This window comes from Petaurus breviceps, unplaced genomic scaffold, assembly GCF_028583685.1.
Source record: "Petaurus breviceps papuanus isolate PSGF00001 unplaced genomic scaffold, PetGlider_PUasm1.0 139, whole genome shotgun sequence".
Lineage (NCBI taxonomy): Eukaryota > Metazoa > Chordata > Mammalia > Diprotodontia > Petauridae > Petaurus > Petaurus breviceps.
Window position 1 is genome coordinate 41,259 of NW_027185697.1, and position 18,955 is coordinate 60,213.

General features: G+C 42.3%; 1 pseudogene; it reads right to left on the reverse strand.

Moving 5' to 3' along the window:
- Positions 1 to 1,135: 1,135 nt before the first annotated feature.
- LOC138144453 (zinc finger protein 708-like) lies at positions 1,136 to 18,869 on the reverse strand (annotated as a pseudogene).
- Positions 18,870 to 18,955: the final 86 nt, after the last annotated feature.

Genomic DNA, 18,955 nt, shown 5'->3' on the forward strand with positions numbered 1-18,955 from the left:
TTTTGGGGGCTTGGACAACAACACAGAACATTGTCTATCTCGCTGGAGCCTCCAAAATGTGCCAAAAGGAGCTAGACAAGAGACTCCCAAGAGTAAAATTTAGAAGTGGATTTTAACTTTTTCCAAGGGACTGTCTGGGGTTAGGCCCAAATCTAACAGTGAGGCTACAAGGACAACGTGCAGGCTTTTAAAATGATGCCACGTGGCCAATGGTTAGGTTTTACACAAGCAGAAACTTGGAAAGGCCAAAAACAGTGATTGGTCAGTACACACCTCAAAATTCCCTCCCACGAGAATTTACCCTAGGCTGAAATTCCCCCTCAGAGATCTGGGGGGGGGGCGGCAGGGAACCCAGAGGTCATGCACAACACTAGCACCTCCATTTTACAGTAGAGAAAACTGAGGCAAACTAGCTGGTGTCTGAGGCATATCCACTGTATCTCCTAGTGATTATGCAGTGAGTATGTGTTCACAAAGTATTTTCTTTTTCCATTCTTGGTATCCCAAGAGCCTACTAATTGCTTAGACCATACCAGGACCTTAAGAAAACCTGGCTTACTTAATTACTTGACTACACCCTTTAGGATGATCGTTCCTTGTGAGATGTGGCTGTTTCACCTTGTTTGGTACCCCCAGCACTTAACACAGAGCCTGGCATGTCATCAGGACTTGTTGAATTGACTTGGGAGTACCCAGAAAAGGCACACTGGAATCATTCTCTTTATCTTCTGCATTCAAATATCCGATCATCAATTTTACTCAAGAAAGGGGTCCCATTTTTAATTTGTTAGAGTCTGTTGAGACTGAGTTGGTTTAAAGATTTGCTAAATGTCATACATATATATGTGGAATTTCATAATTTTCATTATCAGTGGCCAAACTCTCATAAAACTTGGATATTATAAACAAACTTGCAAACTCCCCCTCCCCAAACTCTACTTTGTCTGTTAGAGGTGCTAATCATTCAGTAAAGCACTTCATTACTTTAGATTTAGACAACCTCTTCTTTAAGCAATTTCCTTCCCAGGGCTCAAAAGATTTTATGACCTTGCCCAAAATATTTGGTCAGTCTGTCACCAAAGAATCCCAGATAAGGAGAATTTAAAACTCTTTTCTACTTATCCCAAAAGGTAACTTATTTTTTTTAAAGACAAATACATCCAATGAAATACTTAGCAGTTTTTAAACATTGTAACCACATTCTCTAAGATTAATTCATCATTTCACAGCATCCAGATATCTGAAGAAAATAATTGCATCCCCCTCTAGGTATTATTTTTAAAGTTAACAATTCTTATCAAATAATTTCCAAAGCATACAATAAAATTTTGAAGCATAATAACAAAAGCAGTATTACAGATTTAAAACAAAACTTGTTGCCAATCAAATGGCATCAATTCAATTGATTTTCCAAATTATCTTACATAGAGTCACTTTGTCCAGCTATGATTTTAATACTCTAGACTATAACTTCAGTCAGTTAACAAAATATTTATACCAGAACTTTTTGTGCCAGCAAAGAACAAGAAACAAAGTAAGCACCAATCAACTGCTGAAAGCTGAAGAAATTACATTATATAAATTCAAAGGAATATTACTAAAGAATAATGAGAAACATGATTTCAGGGGGAAAAGTCATGCCATTTAGAAGGCTTTATCACAATAAGTAATTTTTTATGTTTAATGGGGTCTCTTATACTGGGAAATCTAATGAAGTCTTGAGCAAGACACTTAACATTGTTAACTAGATACATAAGTTCTATCTCCAGCAAGATGTTTCCAATGCATAGTCAAATACTGTTCAAATCCAAGGAAAACAATTCAACATGATAGTAACAAGGCTATCTTCCAACTGCTGACTCCAGAGAGGCCAAAGCTCCTAAGTTCTATGAAAATCCAAAACAATCTCTAGGGAAAAGGCATACAGTCAAAACACAAACTAAAGCTGACTAAGCCTCAGATCTTAAGGTTATAGCAAAATTCAGAATCAAATAGAATGGGGAAAACCATTAGACCTCAGAGATATGACCTAAATATCATTGCTTATGGATAAAAATTGGAAGTGATGCATAGATCTAGGGGATTAGATCTGGTAGACAGAGTGCCCAAAGAACTAGGGACAGAGCTTCTTAATACTGTACAGGAGACAGCAACTAAATATATTCTCAAAGAAAAAGAGCAAGAAAGCAAAGTGGTTGTCTGATGAGGCCTTACAAATAGCTGAGTGTAGCACCAACCACACAGGGATGCACAGGATGTCTGCCAGCACAGGTTCTCAGATCTGCTTTACTAGGAAAGATAGCTGTTCAAGGGGTCAAATATTCTTTTAAAATTATATCCACTAGCTCAGGGAAAACGGTAGCACCCTAAACTTCAAAGATATTACAAACAGAGAAAAAACAAGAAGAGAAATAAAGACCAACAGATAGGGCTTCCGAGAAATTAGCACAGATCAAGAGACAGATCCAAATGTCTGACCAAGGCAATACATACACAGTTAACCAGAGAGAGGCATCAACATGTGGGTTTTTTAAAGCTGGCTACCCAGAGTCTCATCCAGTCAAATCACAAGAACACTCTTCCAATGAGCGAGCCCCAAAGCAAAATGCTAACCTCAGAATATAAATGCCCTTCTTAGAACCAGAGGGCATCACCACCCTCCTGTCTCAGTGCCTAATTAGATATTAACAAAAGGTGTGAAAGCCTTCCTACAAGCAAGCCTCCCTTAAAGGGTTCCACCTGAGGCCTATTAATAGGCAGGGAAGATCTTATATCCCATTAACACTACTTTGAAGAGGAAGGGAAGGGAAAAGCTATACCCAAATAAATTCAGAATTCCAGAGAACAGAAATGAGAGACAAGGTTTTCTTAAATTATCAATGCAAAGAAATAGAACTGAATGGGAAAGACAAGAAATCTTTTCAAGAAAATGTAAACTATCATGGAAATATTTCCTGCAAAAATGGGCATGAGGACTTCTGGAGCCAAGATGATAAGGTGAAGCAGTAACCTGTCCAGGTTCTTCCAAACAACTTTGCAATAATGGCTCAGAACCAATTTTGGAGGAGTGAAGCATGTTACCAGTCTAGGACAGCTTGGAGGGTAAGCAGGCAATGTGTCTCACTATAGTGGGAGGAGAGTACAGGTAGCAGGCTTCACCCTAGGGGGTGGAATATTTTAGGGGAGTCATGAGAAACCTTGGGACTTCAGAGAAAAATTCAATCCATATCTAGGGCTTCATGCACTATACAAAATAAGCAATGTCTAGTGAGGTCTGTGCTTCAGGGAGAAGCCATCCCTCATTAATTAGATCCATAAGCTTTATCTCCAGGAAAACTTCTCCAATGTACATGAACATATAAGCTCCAGGTGAAGGCCTTCCCACAATTAATGCTTTTATATGGCTTCCTTCCAGTGTGAATATTGTGGCATCTAGTGACCTGGCTCTTCTAGGAAAATTCAGGTCCTCATGGAGCACATTCATAAGTCTTCTCTCCACTATGAATCCTTGATGTAAAGAAAGAGATGATCTCTGGTTGCAAACCTTCCCAACTGAGTCCTGAGAGGGCTTGTTCAGAAGGTGACATTTCTGATGTCTATCAAGCTCTAGTTCATCTGAATGTCTTTCCACATTCATTACAGGAAAATGGTTTCTATATCATCTTAATTCAGATGGGAAATAAGGGATGAGTTTAGGGATGACTGAACAGTTTTCATGATTATATTAATGAGCTATGTCTTCTAGAACAGATTCTGTGATGTTAGAGAAATGATTTCTCTCGAACTATAACCAATTACTGAATTAGAAGTAAGCTTCCTCCTCCCCGCCCCACCCATTTCCTTGTTCAGAAATCAGCTCCTGTTGGTGATTCAACCAGCCTTTCAAGGCAGTGCTACTGAAAAAAAAAAAATCTTGGGCAAGATTTAGACAACTGGGAAAATTTAGATGTGACCAAAAGGTAAGGAGATTTTTAGTCTAGATGGATTCTGGCCCATTATGTTTTAGTCAGACAGGTTTGAGGGGAAGTGAATTCCCCCTCTAGTCTAGATTGCCCCAGACAATGGTGGTCTGGAGAGAGATAAGTCTCTCTGTCCAAGACTGAGTGATGAGTGATTACCCCCAGACCCTCATTAGAATAAGTCCATCTCTAATTATAATATTAATTCTAATTCATTTTTAACCAGAGCTGATTTATACCTTTTGGTAACAATCACTTATCTAAGGGCATATAAATGTTGAGAGGACTCCATCATTCATTTTTAGTTTACAAGAGAGAGCGCTAAATGACTATGCTGTTATTAATTATTCGCTAGCCATAATTAATTAAATGATTACCTAGAAATTATGTCTCTTGGACTTTGCTTTCATCAGATTTTTATAGTAAAGTGAGAGCATACATAAAGAGTTTTTATCACATTAGGATTCTCTCCATTGTGGATTCTCGGATGTGCAGTAAGACTGGAACTCTGTGTGAATGTCTTTCCAGTTTATCACATTCATAAGGTGTGTATTCTCTGATGTACAGCAAGTTGGGAGTTTAGTCTGAAAGCCTTTCCACAATGATCACATTTATAAGGTTTCTCTCCAGTATGGATACTTTGATGTGCAGCAAGATTGGAGCTCCGTGTGAAAGCCTTTCCACACTGATTACATTCATAAGGTTTCTCTCCAGTGTGAATTCTCTGATGTCCAGCAAGCCTGGAATTTAGCCTGAAAGCCTTTCCACACTGATCACATTTATAAGGTTTCTCTCCTGTGTGGATTCTCTGATGTACAGCGAGACTGGAGCTCTGTGAGAAAGCCCTTCCACACTGATTACATCCATATGGTTTCTCTCCAGTGTGGATTCTCTGATGTGCAGCTAGACCATTGTTTAGCCTGAAAGTTTTTCCACACTGATTGCATTTATAAGGTTTCTCTCCTGTGTGGATTCTCTGATGGGCAGCTAAACCAGAGTTTAGTCTGAAAGCCTTTCCACATTGATTACATTCATAAGGTTTCTCTCCAGTGTGGATTCTCTGATGTGCAGCAAGACTAGAGCTACGGGTGAAAGTCTTTCCACATTGATCACATTTATAAGGTTTCTCCCCAGTGTGGATTCTCTGATGTCCAGCAAGTTTGGAATTTAGTCTGAAAGCCTTTCCACATTGATTACATTCATAAGGTTTCTCTCCAGTGTGAATACTCTGATGTGCAGCAAGACTGAACTTCTGTGTGAAAGCCTTTCCACACTGATCACATTTATAAGGTTTCTCCCCAGTGTGGATTCTCTGATGTATAGCAAGTTTGGAATTTACTCTGAAAGCCTTTCCACATTGATTACATTCATAAGGTTTCTCCCCAGTGTGGATTCTCTGATGCAGAGTTAGATGGCTTTTAAGTCTGAATGCATTTCCACAATGATTACATTCATAAAGTTCCTCACCAGTGTGGATTCTTTGATGTTGAGTAAGACTGGAGCTCTCTGTGAAAGCCTTTCTACAATTATCATATTCATAAGGTTTCTCTCCAGTGTGGATGCTCTGATGTACAGCAAGAATGCAGCTGCAATTCCAAGCCTTCCCACACTGATTATATTCATAAGGTTTCCTGTCACTGCGGATACTGGGATGAATAATGAAAGATGATTCTCCATTAAAGGATTCACCATATTCATGACACTCATGTGGTTTCTCTCCAGTATGAATTTTTTGATGGCAAATAAGGGATGACTGTTGACTCAAGTTTTTCCCACAGTGATGACAATCATAAGGATTCTCTCCTGTGTGGATTCTATGAAATAGAGCACAGATTTGTCTCCCAGTGAAGTCACAAGGACCATCACTCATGCAGATTTCCTGATGAGTTTCTTTCACAGAAATGCTTAGCTTTTCAGTGGTCTCTTTCCTTTCAGGACTAATCTCTCCTTCTGCAAGAAACAAACAATAGAACATATATACAAACACATGTACATACATATATAATTATCATCCTTTCCCTCCACTGTGAGAAAGTAAACTGAGGAATATCCTACTTCCCCAGGCTAAGAGAAAAGTCTTCAAAGTTAAATGGACAGAATCAGTCATTTAAAAATGCCATTAGCTCACATCTGTAGGATGACTTTGCTTACAAAGAGCTTCCTTCATACACAATCACATTGAATCCTCACAAACACCTGTGACACTGGCAGACCCAGCATTCTCAAGTCAGGCCATGAGCTCAGAATGGCTGTGATCTGACCAACATCCCTGCAGCTGAAACTAGAACTCCAACCCTACAAGTGGGCATGTTCTGCTCATGGAAGTACATGGCCTTTCTCTATTGTACTTACCTTTTGTCTTGCTTTGTTTTTTGAGAAAACATTTTATTATTGCATGCTGACCTGTTCTCTCCCTCTCTTTGGGTCTTCCTACTTCCTGAGACACAACAATGTTGAAATTAGGCCAATCAATAATCCTACAATGGAGCTTTAAGTTCAATGGAAAAGAAGAGTTGAATCAATATGGAAAACTTCACTGTTGCCTTAGTTGAAGAAACTGCCACAGCAACTGCCAACCGTGAACAACCACCAGCTATCAACACTGGGCCAGAGCCTCTACTAGCAAGATTAAGCCTCACTGAAGACGAAGGTGAGGGTTAGTTTTTATTACCAACAAAAAATTTTAAAATTAAAGCACATACATTTTTAGGCCATAATCGTGTTGTGTATCTAATAGACAACAGTATATTTTAAAAATAACTTTTATATGCACTGAGAAACCAAAAATTCAAGGCACTCACTTGATATTCATGTTATACTGCAGAGCTCTGGAACTGAACCTGCAGTATCTCATAAGGTTTGCCTGAAATTTTTCTCATTCTTGTTTTGATTTCGACTCTTTCCTCCCTAACTCTACCCTCCTCCTTAAACCGTTACTAATATCACTTCTTCAACTCCCTGATATCCCACTGACCTAGACGTCTTTCCATTCTCAAACACTCTGCTTTCCCTTTGCTCCTACTTAGATACTGCAAAATAGAGGAAGGAAATCATAAAGGCAGGCTGCCTGGGTCCACCACAAATTTAGGGCACTTAATTTCGGTGTTGACTTCACTGTGGCAAGGCTGTCTTTTGACATCTCCCTAACTGACTCCCTTGGGGTAGCTAGGTGGTGTACTGGATAGAGTACTGGTTAGGAAGACTCATGTTCAACTCTAGCCTCAGATACTTACTAGCTGTGTGACTCTGGGCAAGTTACTTAGGCCTCTTGGCCTTGGTTTCCTCATCTGTAAAATGAGTCTGACAAGAAAATGGCAAATCATTCCAGCATCTCTGCCAAGAAAACACCAAATGGGATCGTGAAGAGTCAAAAATGACTAAAAACCACATAACCGGCTCCCTATCTCATTCACCAGAGCAACTTTTCCAATTCTTTCCATTCTTTCCCAACTGTCCCTTATTGCTTGCTCCCACGGTCCAGCCCCACACACCTTCTCAGCAGAGAAATGTGCCTTCTATTTTTTGACTGAAAAAACTGGATACTTCTCAAGAGCTTTGTTATCTTCCTCATCTCCCATACATCAAGTACCTTTTTTTCCTTTTTGACACCACTGCCAGATGAAATGGTCCCGGTGCTGCAAGCTAAAGCCAACTCCTTTCCATGGGTAAACATCCCATTCCAGGACAGAGCAGTGTGCTACCTTTGCAGCATCCCTTTTTCACTACTTTCCAGTCTCTCCCACATTGAGTGATGACTCCTTCCCTCCTGCCACAAATAAAAACCATTTCTCTCTAAGCCTCAAAACACAGTCACTTGATTCATTCAACACAAGATATTTTCTAATATCATTCTTCCATTTCATGGCTAAACAGCTAGAGAAACTCATTTACACCTGGTTTCTCCAACTCCTTTCCTCTGCTTTCTCTGAAATTCTCAGTAGTTCAATTCCCAATTTCACTGTTAACTGAAATTCCTCTCTCCAACATTACCAAAAGTCTCAAAGTTCCTAAATCCACTGGTCATTTCCTCAAACTCATCCTTCTTGCCCTCTCTGCAGCCTTTGATAATCACCCCCCCCACCCTTCCCAGTTTTAGTGACACTTCTTTCACTGTTCCCCAACTCATTCTCTTCTCCCCAACTCTCCCATCTTCCTACTTTCCTAATGCTCTCCAAGACATCCTCCCAACAGTGCAGACTCACAGATAAAATGTCACACACTCTTGACCCCCATATTCAATCTGCTGTGAAGTCCTGTGATATCACCCAGGTAACATCTCTCCCATCCACCCCCTTCTCTCCCAACACTGCCACTGCCTTGGTTCAGGCTCCAAACACCTCACACCTGAGGTAGCGCAAGAATCTGCTGCTTGTTCCAGCTGCCTCAAGTCTCCCCCCATTATAGTCACTCCTCCACCCACTTACCAAACTTCATCTTCCTAAAGTCCTTGACTGACCGTGTCACTATGTCCTCAGCAGCCTCCTGAGGCTCCCAAGGAAAAGGATCAAATGAAAACTCTCTCTAGGGCTATTAACCACCTGCTCCTTCTTTACCTACCCCTCCCCTCATGTCCCCACTAACCATGCTATAATCCAGGGGCATGGGCCTCCCTTCTGCTCTGTGAACAGGGCACTCCACCTCCTGCCTCTCTGGGCTCTCTATGCCATCTCCATGCCTACAGTGTTCACGCTGGCTTCCCTGAAGCCTCAGCTAGAGCCCACCTTCCACAAGCCTTTCCAGTCCTCCTTCACTTCAGTGCCTTTACTCTCTCAATGAGCTCCAATTTGTCTTGTCCATAACAGGTCTCTACATTGTTTTTGGCATCTCGTCTGCCCCAGCAGCCTCTGAACTCCAGGAGAACAGGGGATGTTCCTTGTATCTCTTTATATCGCTGGTGCTTAGCAAAGCACATAGGAGGAACTTAATCAATGCTCATGATCTGAAAAAAGTCTAAGAAAGAGCCCATATAGGAAAGCCTAACCCCCTTTCACACTTTCAGAGGAGCTTCATGCCCCCAAATTCCAAACATTGACTTTTTTAGGATCACAGATTTATCTCTAGGAGAGAGCTTAATTGCCATGGTGTCCAACTTCCTCATTTTACAGAAGGGGAAACTGAGACTCAGTGGGGTTAGTGACTTCTCCATGGATCCACTGCTGAAAGTGTCAGAAAAAGAATTCCAAGTCAGGGGTTCCTGCCCCCAAATCTAGCACTTCCTTTGCCACAAGGCCAAGAATCAGAGCTCTCATTTACCTGCTTTCATCTCACTCACCTGGACAGCAGTTCCTCAGGTCTTCTTGTTCCAGCATCCATGGTGCTTCCCTTTCCTCAAAATAAGAAATCAAATATTCTCTGGGAACTGGAAGCCCTGAGCATGGGGAATCAGGGATGAGCATGGAGAAAAACTCGGAATTTAGTTCTCTTTAGGGAAAACAGTGTACATACAAATCTATTCCATTTTGAGAATCACTCCATCATGTTCACACATATCTGGCTCATTCTCCTATTAATGGTTGTAATGCAAGTAACCAAAATAGGATGTGCCAGGTCAGCCCCGAGTTCCAGCAAATTAGACCTTTAGGAATCAGCTTTGGCTCTTGTCTCCCACCTGACTCCTCACTTCCTGAAACCTATAAAATCTTGTTACTGTTCATTCAGGCAGTCATTGCCTCTTCTGGTGAGAGTCTCCTGCTGGGGAACTCAATGAACCTGAGTTAGTCAAATTCTGATTCTTGGCCAGTCTGTTACTCCTAACATTGATAGGGGCATGGCAAGCAAGGAGCACAGGATAGTTCCCAGAATCCTTAAGCATGGTTTCCATGACATTTATTTTGGGAGCCCCAGGGAGAGGTGAGGGAGAAGATCACGGAGCCAATTTGGAATCAGAAAACTTGACCTTGGTGCACCTTCTTCCGGGAGGATGGACTCATTGCACAGTGTCTATTGTCTAGAAACTAGAGGCAGCTGGTAGTAGAGCGGAACAAATCCTGGGCCTGGAATCAGGAATGCCAGGGTTCAAATCCAGCCTCAGACTGTACTAGATGTGTGCCTCTGGAAAAGTCACTTTACCTCTGTTTCCTTCAGTTTTCTCAAATGTGTTTAATAATATCACCTAATAACATATTATTGTAAAGAAAGCACTTAGCACAGCTGGTGAACAGCAGGTGAAGAGAAAGGTTTATCTCCTTCCTTCCTTTCCTACCATCTGTGCTGGAATGGGGAGCCAACGTAAAGGAAGATTAAGGACAAGTGTCATCCGAGGCACAACTAGATCTGTGAGCTATAAATTGATGTTTCTTTGAAAAGAAGAATATTCTAAATACTTGGCCCTTCCCAAAAAGGAAAGGCTGCCTGAGCAGTTTTCAGAGATCTGGCAGAAATAATTCATGTCCAGGGAGAGATTGGACTAAGTAATCCATGGGATTAGTTCTACATCTGACATGTTTCAACACTGATCTCATCTTTGACCTCAGGCTACCTAGAACTGCCAAGAGACAGCTTCAGGGGCAACAAGGAAACCTTCATATTATCTTCATACAATGTACTGACCTTTTACAGGAAAACCAGGCAGTAGGAGGGACCCTGTCTCTTGGACACAGGACACCAGCATTTTTCCCTTTCTACTAACTGATAAATGCTCCAAAGCCAGCACACTGAGGCATCAAGACATTCTCTTTGATAGCAGACTCAGAGGGGCCAGGAGAAATGTCTTTACCCAAGGAGAGCAGGTTCCAGGCATTCTCCAGCATGACCTCCTTGTACAACTTCTTCTGAGGATAGTCTAAGAAGCCCCACTCCTCTGGGGTGAAGTCCACAGACACATCCTGGAATGTCACCAACTCCTAAACCATAAAGAGTCACAAGATTTAGACCTGAAAAGCAACTCCAGAATTCATGCAGTCTAACCCTCATCAAGTGAAAAGAGGAAACTAAGGCACACAAAGGGGATTTACCCAACAGTTATATTCTTTTTTTTTTTTTTCGGTCAGGAGGAGGCAGAGCAATTGAGGTTAAGTGACTTATCCAAGGTCACACAGCTAGTAAGTGTTAATTATCCAAGGCTGGATTTGAACTCAGGTGCTCCTGACTCCAGGGCCAGTGTTCTATTCACTGCGCCACCTAACCTCCCCCAACAGTTATATTCTTGTTGAGTATCAGAGTCAACACTTAAATCCACAGTCATTAAGAGCTCAATGAAATATTGGGAAAAGTATATGATATAATCAGTTGGAATAAAGTTGAGGAATGTCTTACTCTAGAATGTGTCTCTATGGAATCTAGGATAAAGTGTGCTCCTCATTTCTTATAGCACAATAGTATTCCATCGCATTCATATACCACAGCTTGTTTAGCCATTCCCCAATTGATGCACATCCCCTTGATTTCCAATTCTTTGCCACCACAAAAAGAGTCGTTATAATGATTTTTATACTAACAGGCCCTTTTCCCACTTCTATGATCTCTTTGGGATACAGTCCTAGGAGTGGTATTATTGCTGGGTCAAAGGGAATGTATGGGGAATCAGGGATGAGCATGGAGAAAATGTACAGCCCTTTGGGCATAGTTTCAGATTGCTCTCCAGGATGGTGGAATCAATTTACAACTCTGTATCACATCTTCTGACCACCATGAGAGTACCTTTTTTGCATGTGTTCTCCATGAAATAGTGTTTTAGGCAAACATACTTTTGGCATTTGAACAACATGGTCAGCCCATCAGAGTTGGGCTCTCTGCGGCAGAATGTGAATGCTTGGCAATCTAACTTGAGAAAGAACCTCAGTGTCCAGTACTTTATTTTGCCAGGTGACCTTCACAATCTTCCTAGGACAATTCAAATGCAAGTGTTTCAGTATCTTGGCATGGCGCTGGTAGACTGTTCAGCTTTCACAAGCACACAACAATGAGGTCAGCACAATACCTCTGTGGACTTTCAGTTCAGTATGCAGCCTAAAACCTTTTCTCTCCTACACTTTCCTTGGGAGCCTCTCAAACACTGAACTATCTCTGGCAAAGCAGGTGTCAACTGCTAAAATTAGTTATCTGAAATAGAAAATAATCTGAGGTACAAAATTTGCTAGTAAACAATGATGTAACAGTTCACAAGTTAACTAAATTTCTCAGTAATTCGTGTGAGAGGTGTGATTTATAGAGCTTATTTTTATAACAGAAGAGGAAGTAAAAAATTATAATAATCTTAGGGAACATATTTTGAGTATAATTCAATTAGAGTAAGATTCAATGGTAGCTAGGTGGCACAGTAGATAGAGCAGAACGCCAGGCCTGGAGTCAAGAGGATCTGAGTTCAAATTTAACCTCAGATACTAACTAGTAATGTGACCCTGGCCAAGTCACCTCACCCTGTTTGCTTCAGTTCCTCCTATGTAAAATGTGCTAGAGAAAAAAAATGGCAAAACACTTCAGTATCTCTGCCAAGAAAATCCCAATGTATGACAGTCAGACACAAGTGAAACACCTGAAAAATAACAAACAGCTGTTCTCCAATAGATATACGGTCAAAGGATATGAATAAAAAATTCTCAGAAAGAACTCCAAAGTATCCCCAACCACATGAAAAAATGCTCCAAACCACTAATAAGAGAGAAGTAAACCAAAACAACACTGAGATTTCATCTGATACTCTGTAAAACTGACAAAAATGACAAAAAACAGCACCAGTCAATGTTGGAGGAGTTGTGGGAAGATGTGCATACTAACATAATGTTGATGGTGCTATGAAATTGTATAAGATCATGAAGCTCTGAGTTCAAATCCAGCTTCAGATACTTACTGGTTATGTGATCCTGGTTTGTAAATCACTGAATCTCTGTTTGCCTCAGTTTCCTGAACTATATAACAAAGAAAATAAGAACACTTACCCAACAGGGTTGTTGTGAAGATGGTCAAAAGTGGATTTTGGTGAGAAAGTCACTCCACTGGGTCTTTGCACATAGGGCCTGATGCCCCTTTGACAAGAACTGAGTGTCTGCTCCAGTACCCCCTTTTCTACCATTTGAAAACTCCCAGAGCTTTGAATAGGTCCCCAAACTTGACCTTCCCCTACATCCTCTCTAACAAGGGAAGTACTAGGCCCTTAACAAATGCTAATTAACTAACAACTAAAGAAGGTATTCTTTTCTTTGGCCTGGTCCATGTATCTCTGGTAAGGGTTTCTGAACATGTGAATGTGACCCAGAAGCCGACTTAACCTGTTTTCTTGAGTTGCCATGTTTTCCAGAAACTCTGGACCAAAGTATGCAGGAAGCCAGGAACACCTCCTGCCCCTGGCTCATAGTATTTGCTCCTTTCACCACTCACTGGCCCCTCAGTGTCCCCTTGAGAGTCAAACCAGCTACAAGACAAGGGCCAGTCAGTGTGCACCAGACAGAGCTGTTTGTGCAGCTCAGACCCTGGAGAATAAGCAGGGCATCCTGTCTTCCAGGTCTGACAGGGAGAGCTTGATCCAAGAGGCAAAGGGGAGGGGAGTGCAGTTCTATGGATATGAGGAGCAGTGCCAGGCATGGACAAGACCCCTACAGAACAGAGAGGAATGTGTGAAGTGGTCTTTCTTGTGACAGAGGGATCATGAGGGAAAACTAAAAAAAAAAAAACACCCACAAAAGAGAGGGCAGCAATTGGGGGTGGGGGTGAGAGGTAGTTAGTGATTGTGATGCCAATGTGCCATAAATCAATTTACAGTACAGAGAACAGGATGGTGTTGTTACTACTATTTTCAATTTCCTGCCTGTTTTTGTAAAGAAACAATCCATAGGTAGGGGACAGCCAGCCTCATAGACAATCCTCTTTGTCTACAGAAATGGACTCTTTTGTTGATGTTGGCGAAGTCTGTAGACAGAGTGCACTCACCTGGGGTGGGAGTCTGCAGCTCCCAGGGGCCATTCCCTCTGGCTCCAGGCTCCCTGCTTGGGCTGGGCCTTGGTCTTCTGCAGACTGAGCTGGGGAGGGAGAAGGATCCCAAGGCAGGAGGCTGGCCTACAGGGATTTACAGGGGGTGAGGCCTTGTCCTCAGGTAAGAGAATGAAACCTACGTGTAGGGTCCACCTTAGAAATGAAGATGGTCCCACCCTCCCCTACTCCTCCTCTTCCCCCCTCCTTTCCCCTATTCTTGTTCAGAGAACTAAGAGGCAGAAGAGACTTGGGATCCCTGATGGGATGAGACCAATCACAGCCCCAATGGCTCCTGAATCAGAGCTCTCTCTCTGACTAGAGATTCAGAGAGGAACAAAGGTCTGATCCTGTTACATTTAACTCTTAGTCTTTTAGCTCCTAAACACAAGCCCTTAAATTCCAGGTTTTGAATTAACCCAGCTCCAGAATTCTCCTCCCCTCCCCAGACAGCACCAGACAGAGCTGTTTGTGCAGCTCAGACCCTGGAGAATAAACAGGGCATCCTGTCTTCCAGGTCTGACAGGGAGAGCTTGATCCAAGAGGCAAAGGGGAAGGGAGTACAGTTCCCCAGATACTCAATAATCCTTTCAACTGCCCTTTCATTGTGGCCCCAACCCAGTCCAGCCCTTCATTGTCTGTTACCTCTGGACTACCCCAGGCTATGCAGCACCCCTCAATCCTATCCTAAATCTTCCCATAATCTTTTTCCTTATATAAAAAAGTCAGAGTTGTCCCTACCAAATATGAGGATTCTTAAAAAAAATTCTCACCCCCTTCTATTGGCAACAAAATACTTTGTCTCTGACTGAAAGAAGGCCTCTGTGGTCAAATTCTTCTGAGGCAGACCCAGGCTCTTTGACCTTGCATTTCAAGGTTCACTCTCCTTTTCTTTCACTCAAGACAGGATTCCTGGGTCCCTGGGGGTAAGGTTTGAATTTTGGGTAAAGGAAACCCAATCTTTTTTTTTTTCCTTTTTTAAGGGGGAAAGGCAGGGCAATTGGGGTTAAGTGACTTGCCCAAGGTCATATGGCTAGTTAAGTGTTAAGAGTCTAAGGCCGGATTTGAACTTAGGTCCTCCTGACTCCAGGGCCAGTGCTCTATTCACTGTGCCACCTAGCCACCTCAGTAGCCCAATCTTAAATCTGGAAAGAGTGACCCTGGACTTTTGGGAAGTGAGTGGGAGACTGGAAAAGAGTTAGCAGCAGGAAGTTTGTCCAGTAGCCAGGCTAGGGAGGGAAGATTGCTGAAGATGGACCTGGAGCTGGACACACCACAGGGTCAGAGGAGGAGGATGAGGATGAGACCCACTAGTATGAATAGCCAGCAGTAGTCAGCAAGTGTTTGAAGGGCTGGCTCACACCTACCTGGGACCTGCACCCACAGAGCTAGTATACAGAAGGCAGAGATCTCAGGTCCAAGAGAAGGCAGTGTGACCTCAGCTCTGAGGGAAGAAGACAAACATCTCAATTGTGAGGGAAGAAGGCAGAGCTCTCAATTCCAAGGGTAGAAGGTAGAGCAATCTCAGCACAAGTTCCAGTTTCCAGCCAGCCCACTATGGGAGGGTCCTCCCAGAATCTGAGGCCCCCAGGAAGGGTTATTTCCTCCAATCACACCCAGAGCCAGGTACTCAGGATCCCTTCTGCCTTTCATCCCGAAGCCCTGGCCTCCATCTCCTGGAATGCCTTGGCCACTGGGATGAACCCTCTTCTGCCCTAGACTTCCCAGGCCTCCGCCTCCAAACTCCACCCCAGAGTTCATATTGTACCTGGGCCACCATGCACCAGGCTGGCCATTTCTGAAGGTTTCTCCTCCCTCATCACTCTCCCACCTGATTTCTTATTGGAGGAGACATAGGACTTTAGGAGTTGGGAGGAGAACAAGGAAGAGGCAACCTGGAGATTTCCAGGCAAGCAAGGGATTCAGAGCCAAGCAGAGCTTAGCTTTAGAATGGAGGTTGTTCACAAAATGCAGTCAGTTTGCTTACCACATTTCTCCTACTTTAAATTAGAATGCGGGCTCATTTAAATTCAGATCCCAGCAGGATAACTGGGATGTTGGACCAGGTAAGAGCAGATCTACCTTTAATGTAAAGTACACTTAAAACCTGGCATTTAAGGGCTTGTGTTTAGGAGCTAAAAGACTAAGAGTTAAATGTAACAGGATCAGACCTTTGCTCCTCTCTGAATGTAATCAGCCTAGAGGGTCAATGCATAAATAAAGTGATTTTTGATAATTTGTGGCTGCCAAGTTTGTCTTTAGTTCTCAAAGAGGATGGTGACATCAGGGAGATGACCACATGATTTGCAGTTGGTTTTTATTTGAGTGGGGGGTGCTGTGCAAGGACACCAACCTCATTCTCTCCTCCAAAGTCATGAAATGGTAATGGGAATTTAAAGATATTCCCTGCCACCTAACAGGCTGAATGTAATCACATGAAGCCTCTTGTAGAAGCTTGCTGAATGGGTGGGGCAGAGCCCACAGGAAGTTGGGAGTCAGAGTAGTTAGAGCTGGAGGGAGGAGAGGACACACCCAGTGAGACAGCTAGATTTGTGAGAGCTGGTTTGTAGAAAGGCTAAAGGATGGTGTGGCTCTCTGCTGCACTGTGGTGGATTAACTTCTATGTTGCTATGATGGATTAGGTTTCCTGGTATTGAGATTTGGTTTTCTGGTTTCTGAATAATTGTTTTGCTTCTGTCTTCTATATGAAGAGTATGTTATATTTTGCATTTGAGAACTATGCCAGCATGTTCGCAATTGCCATTAGTACCGTGACTACTATTAGTGCTTACAAACCATCAGGGTCCAGTGGCCAGATGTTCATCAGGACAACTGGAGATGGCCCAGGATGCAATGGGATATCCCGGTCCTTTTATGCTAATGTCTTTTCAAGTTCTCATTTCGAGTGAGTAAATGTCCATCCAGTGAATAGGCCTCTTTAAAAAGTGGAGTCAAGGGATGACTTTAACTACATAGTTACTATACTAACCAAACCTATAATATTGTAAGATTAATCAGAGTATTCTATAATGTACTTTGCTCATAATTTGCGATAATGTACTTTTGATTTTTATATCTAAGATAATTTTAAGATAATCAAATGAATTGATGTTATTTGACTGTCAATTTTGTTTTATGTATTATCACTGTAGCGCTGTTTATGTTGTTATGTTCCAAATTTTTCTCAACTGGGGATCTGACTTAACCATCATATAAATTATACTCTTATTTTGAAAAATAAAATGATTTCTAGAGGGATTTGCAATTGCTCCCTTAGAAAAGGAACTTTTCTTTTGATCTGAATGTTCTGAAATTATGAATTAAGTTGTAAGACTTTGGTTAATTCAGTTGTAAGACTTTGGTTAATTAAGTTGTAAGACTTTGGTTTCTAAACGGTTCTATATTTAATTGGGTATATTAATTGCTTTAAAATGAATGATAATAATTTACTCTTTGAGGAAAGTACAAAGGCCCTGGTAAATTCGGTTTTCACCTTGATTAAAAAGACAAAGCTCAGACAAGGAGAATTAAAAGGAGTCTACTATATATGTCAAGGTAACAACACACTGAGGGGTTGATCACCTCAGGTCAGGAAGGGATTCAGGATGGAACCAACTTTTATTGATACCTTTTGTAATGACATAAAGACAATCTGGCTAGCAGTAAAACAGAATAGGCCATTACATTTCAGTACTTCCCCTACTGCCAGTACATGAGGGCTACCAGGTACAAACAGGCAGAGGGTGACTGGCTAGATGTGATTTGTCATTTGCTGTCATTTGTCACCGAACCCAGATGGCACAGGAGAAAGTGAGGCTGGTGACCCTGCACAACCCTCCCTCACTTAAACCCAATTTATTTGCATGTCATGCCATCACCTTCCTGAGGTCATGGTTCTTGAAGATGACCAACAACAACCATCTACAGCATATAAATGTACGTGTTTTCCCACAGGCCATCTAGAATTTCTCACTTTACTTTTATCAATTCTGCCAATCTGACAAGAAGGGGAACATCAGAGAACCTTAATTTTCCTTTATGCCTATCCTTCCTATTTTTAAGAGGAACAGGTATTGTATCTTGTCAAAAGCCTTGTGTGCATCTATTGATAGAAGCATATTCTTTGTATTGTTCACCTATTAATAGTCTATTATGACAATAGTTTTCTCAATCTTGTACCAAATATGAATGCCTCCTATAAGTCCAATCTCATCTTCTTTGTAGAAGGAATTTGGTAGCAGCCTTTCTTTTTCTATATGTTCAAACAGCTTATGGAATATTAAAATTATTCATGAAAATTCCAAAGACTAATTACAAAAAATGAAGGGAGAACTGATGAACTTTGTAGATTGAAGCATATTCTTTTTCACTTTCATTTTTCTTGCATTCAAGAACAATATGAAAATATTTTACATTACTTCACCAGCAAAATGCTTGTCTTACTGTTTGCCTTTTCAATGGGCAGGGGAAGGACTGGAGGGAGGGAAGGAATGTGGAACTCAAAATTTAAAAAATAATAAACGTAAGGTTTTGTTTTGTTTTGTTTGCGGGAAGAGGATACATTGGTGTCTACTGTGTCATTTAGCTCCAAACATGAGTTCCCGATGCCCACAACTGGTCCCAGCACAGGACACAGAAAGCCTCCCACCTGAGCCGGTCTTCCCGGGAAGCCCCCCCCTCTGTGCGCTCACCTGTCGGGGCCGGGTCGTTGGCACAGGAGCCATCCCCTCCTTCTGCGGGCTCCCAGTTGGGGGGCAGAGCTGGAAGGAAAGGGGGGTGTGTGGGAAGGGGGCCGGGCTGAGGGCTGCCCCGGGGGGGATAGGGAACCGGCTTTTACGGGGGGGTGAAGAAGAGGTAGGACGGGGTAGGGCAGAAGGGAGGGGCATTTCTCTTGGGGCGGGGGGAGGGAGGAGCCCAATTTTTCTTCAAAGAAAAAAAAAGAACAGCCACAGGACCCTCTCAGCAGGGGGGTACGGACCGAAGGATGTCGGGAGGAGATGAGGCCAGAGGAAAGGCTGCAGGAAGGACCGAAGGGACATACACCAGGCGCACCTGCCCTCGGACCCTGGGCACAGGGGAAGGACAAAGGCTTG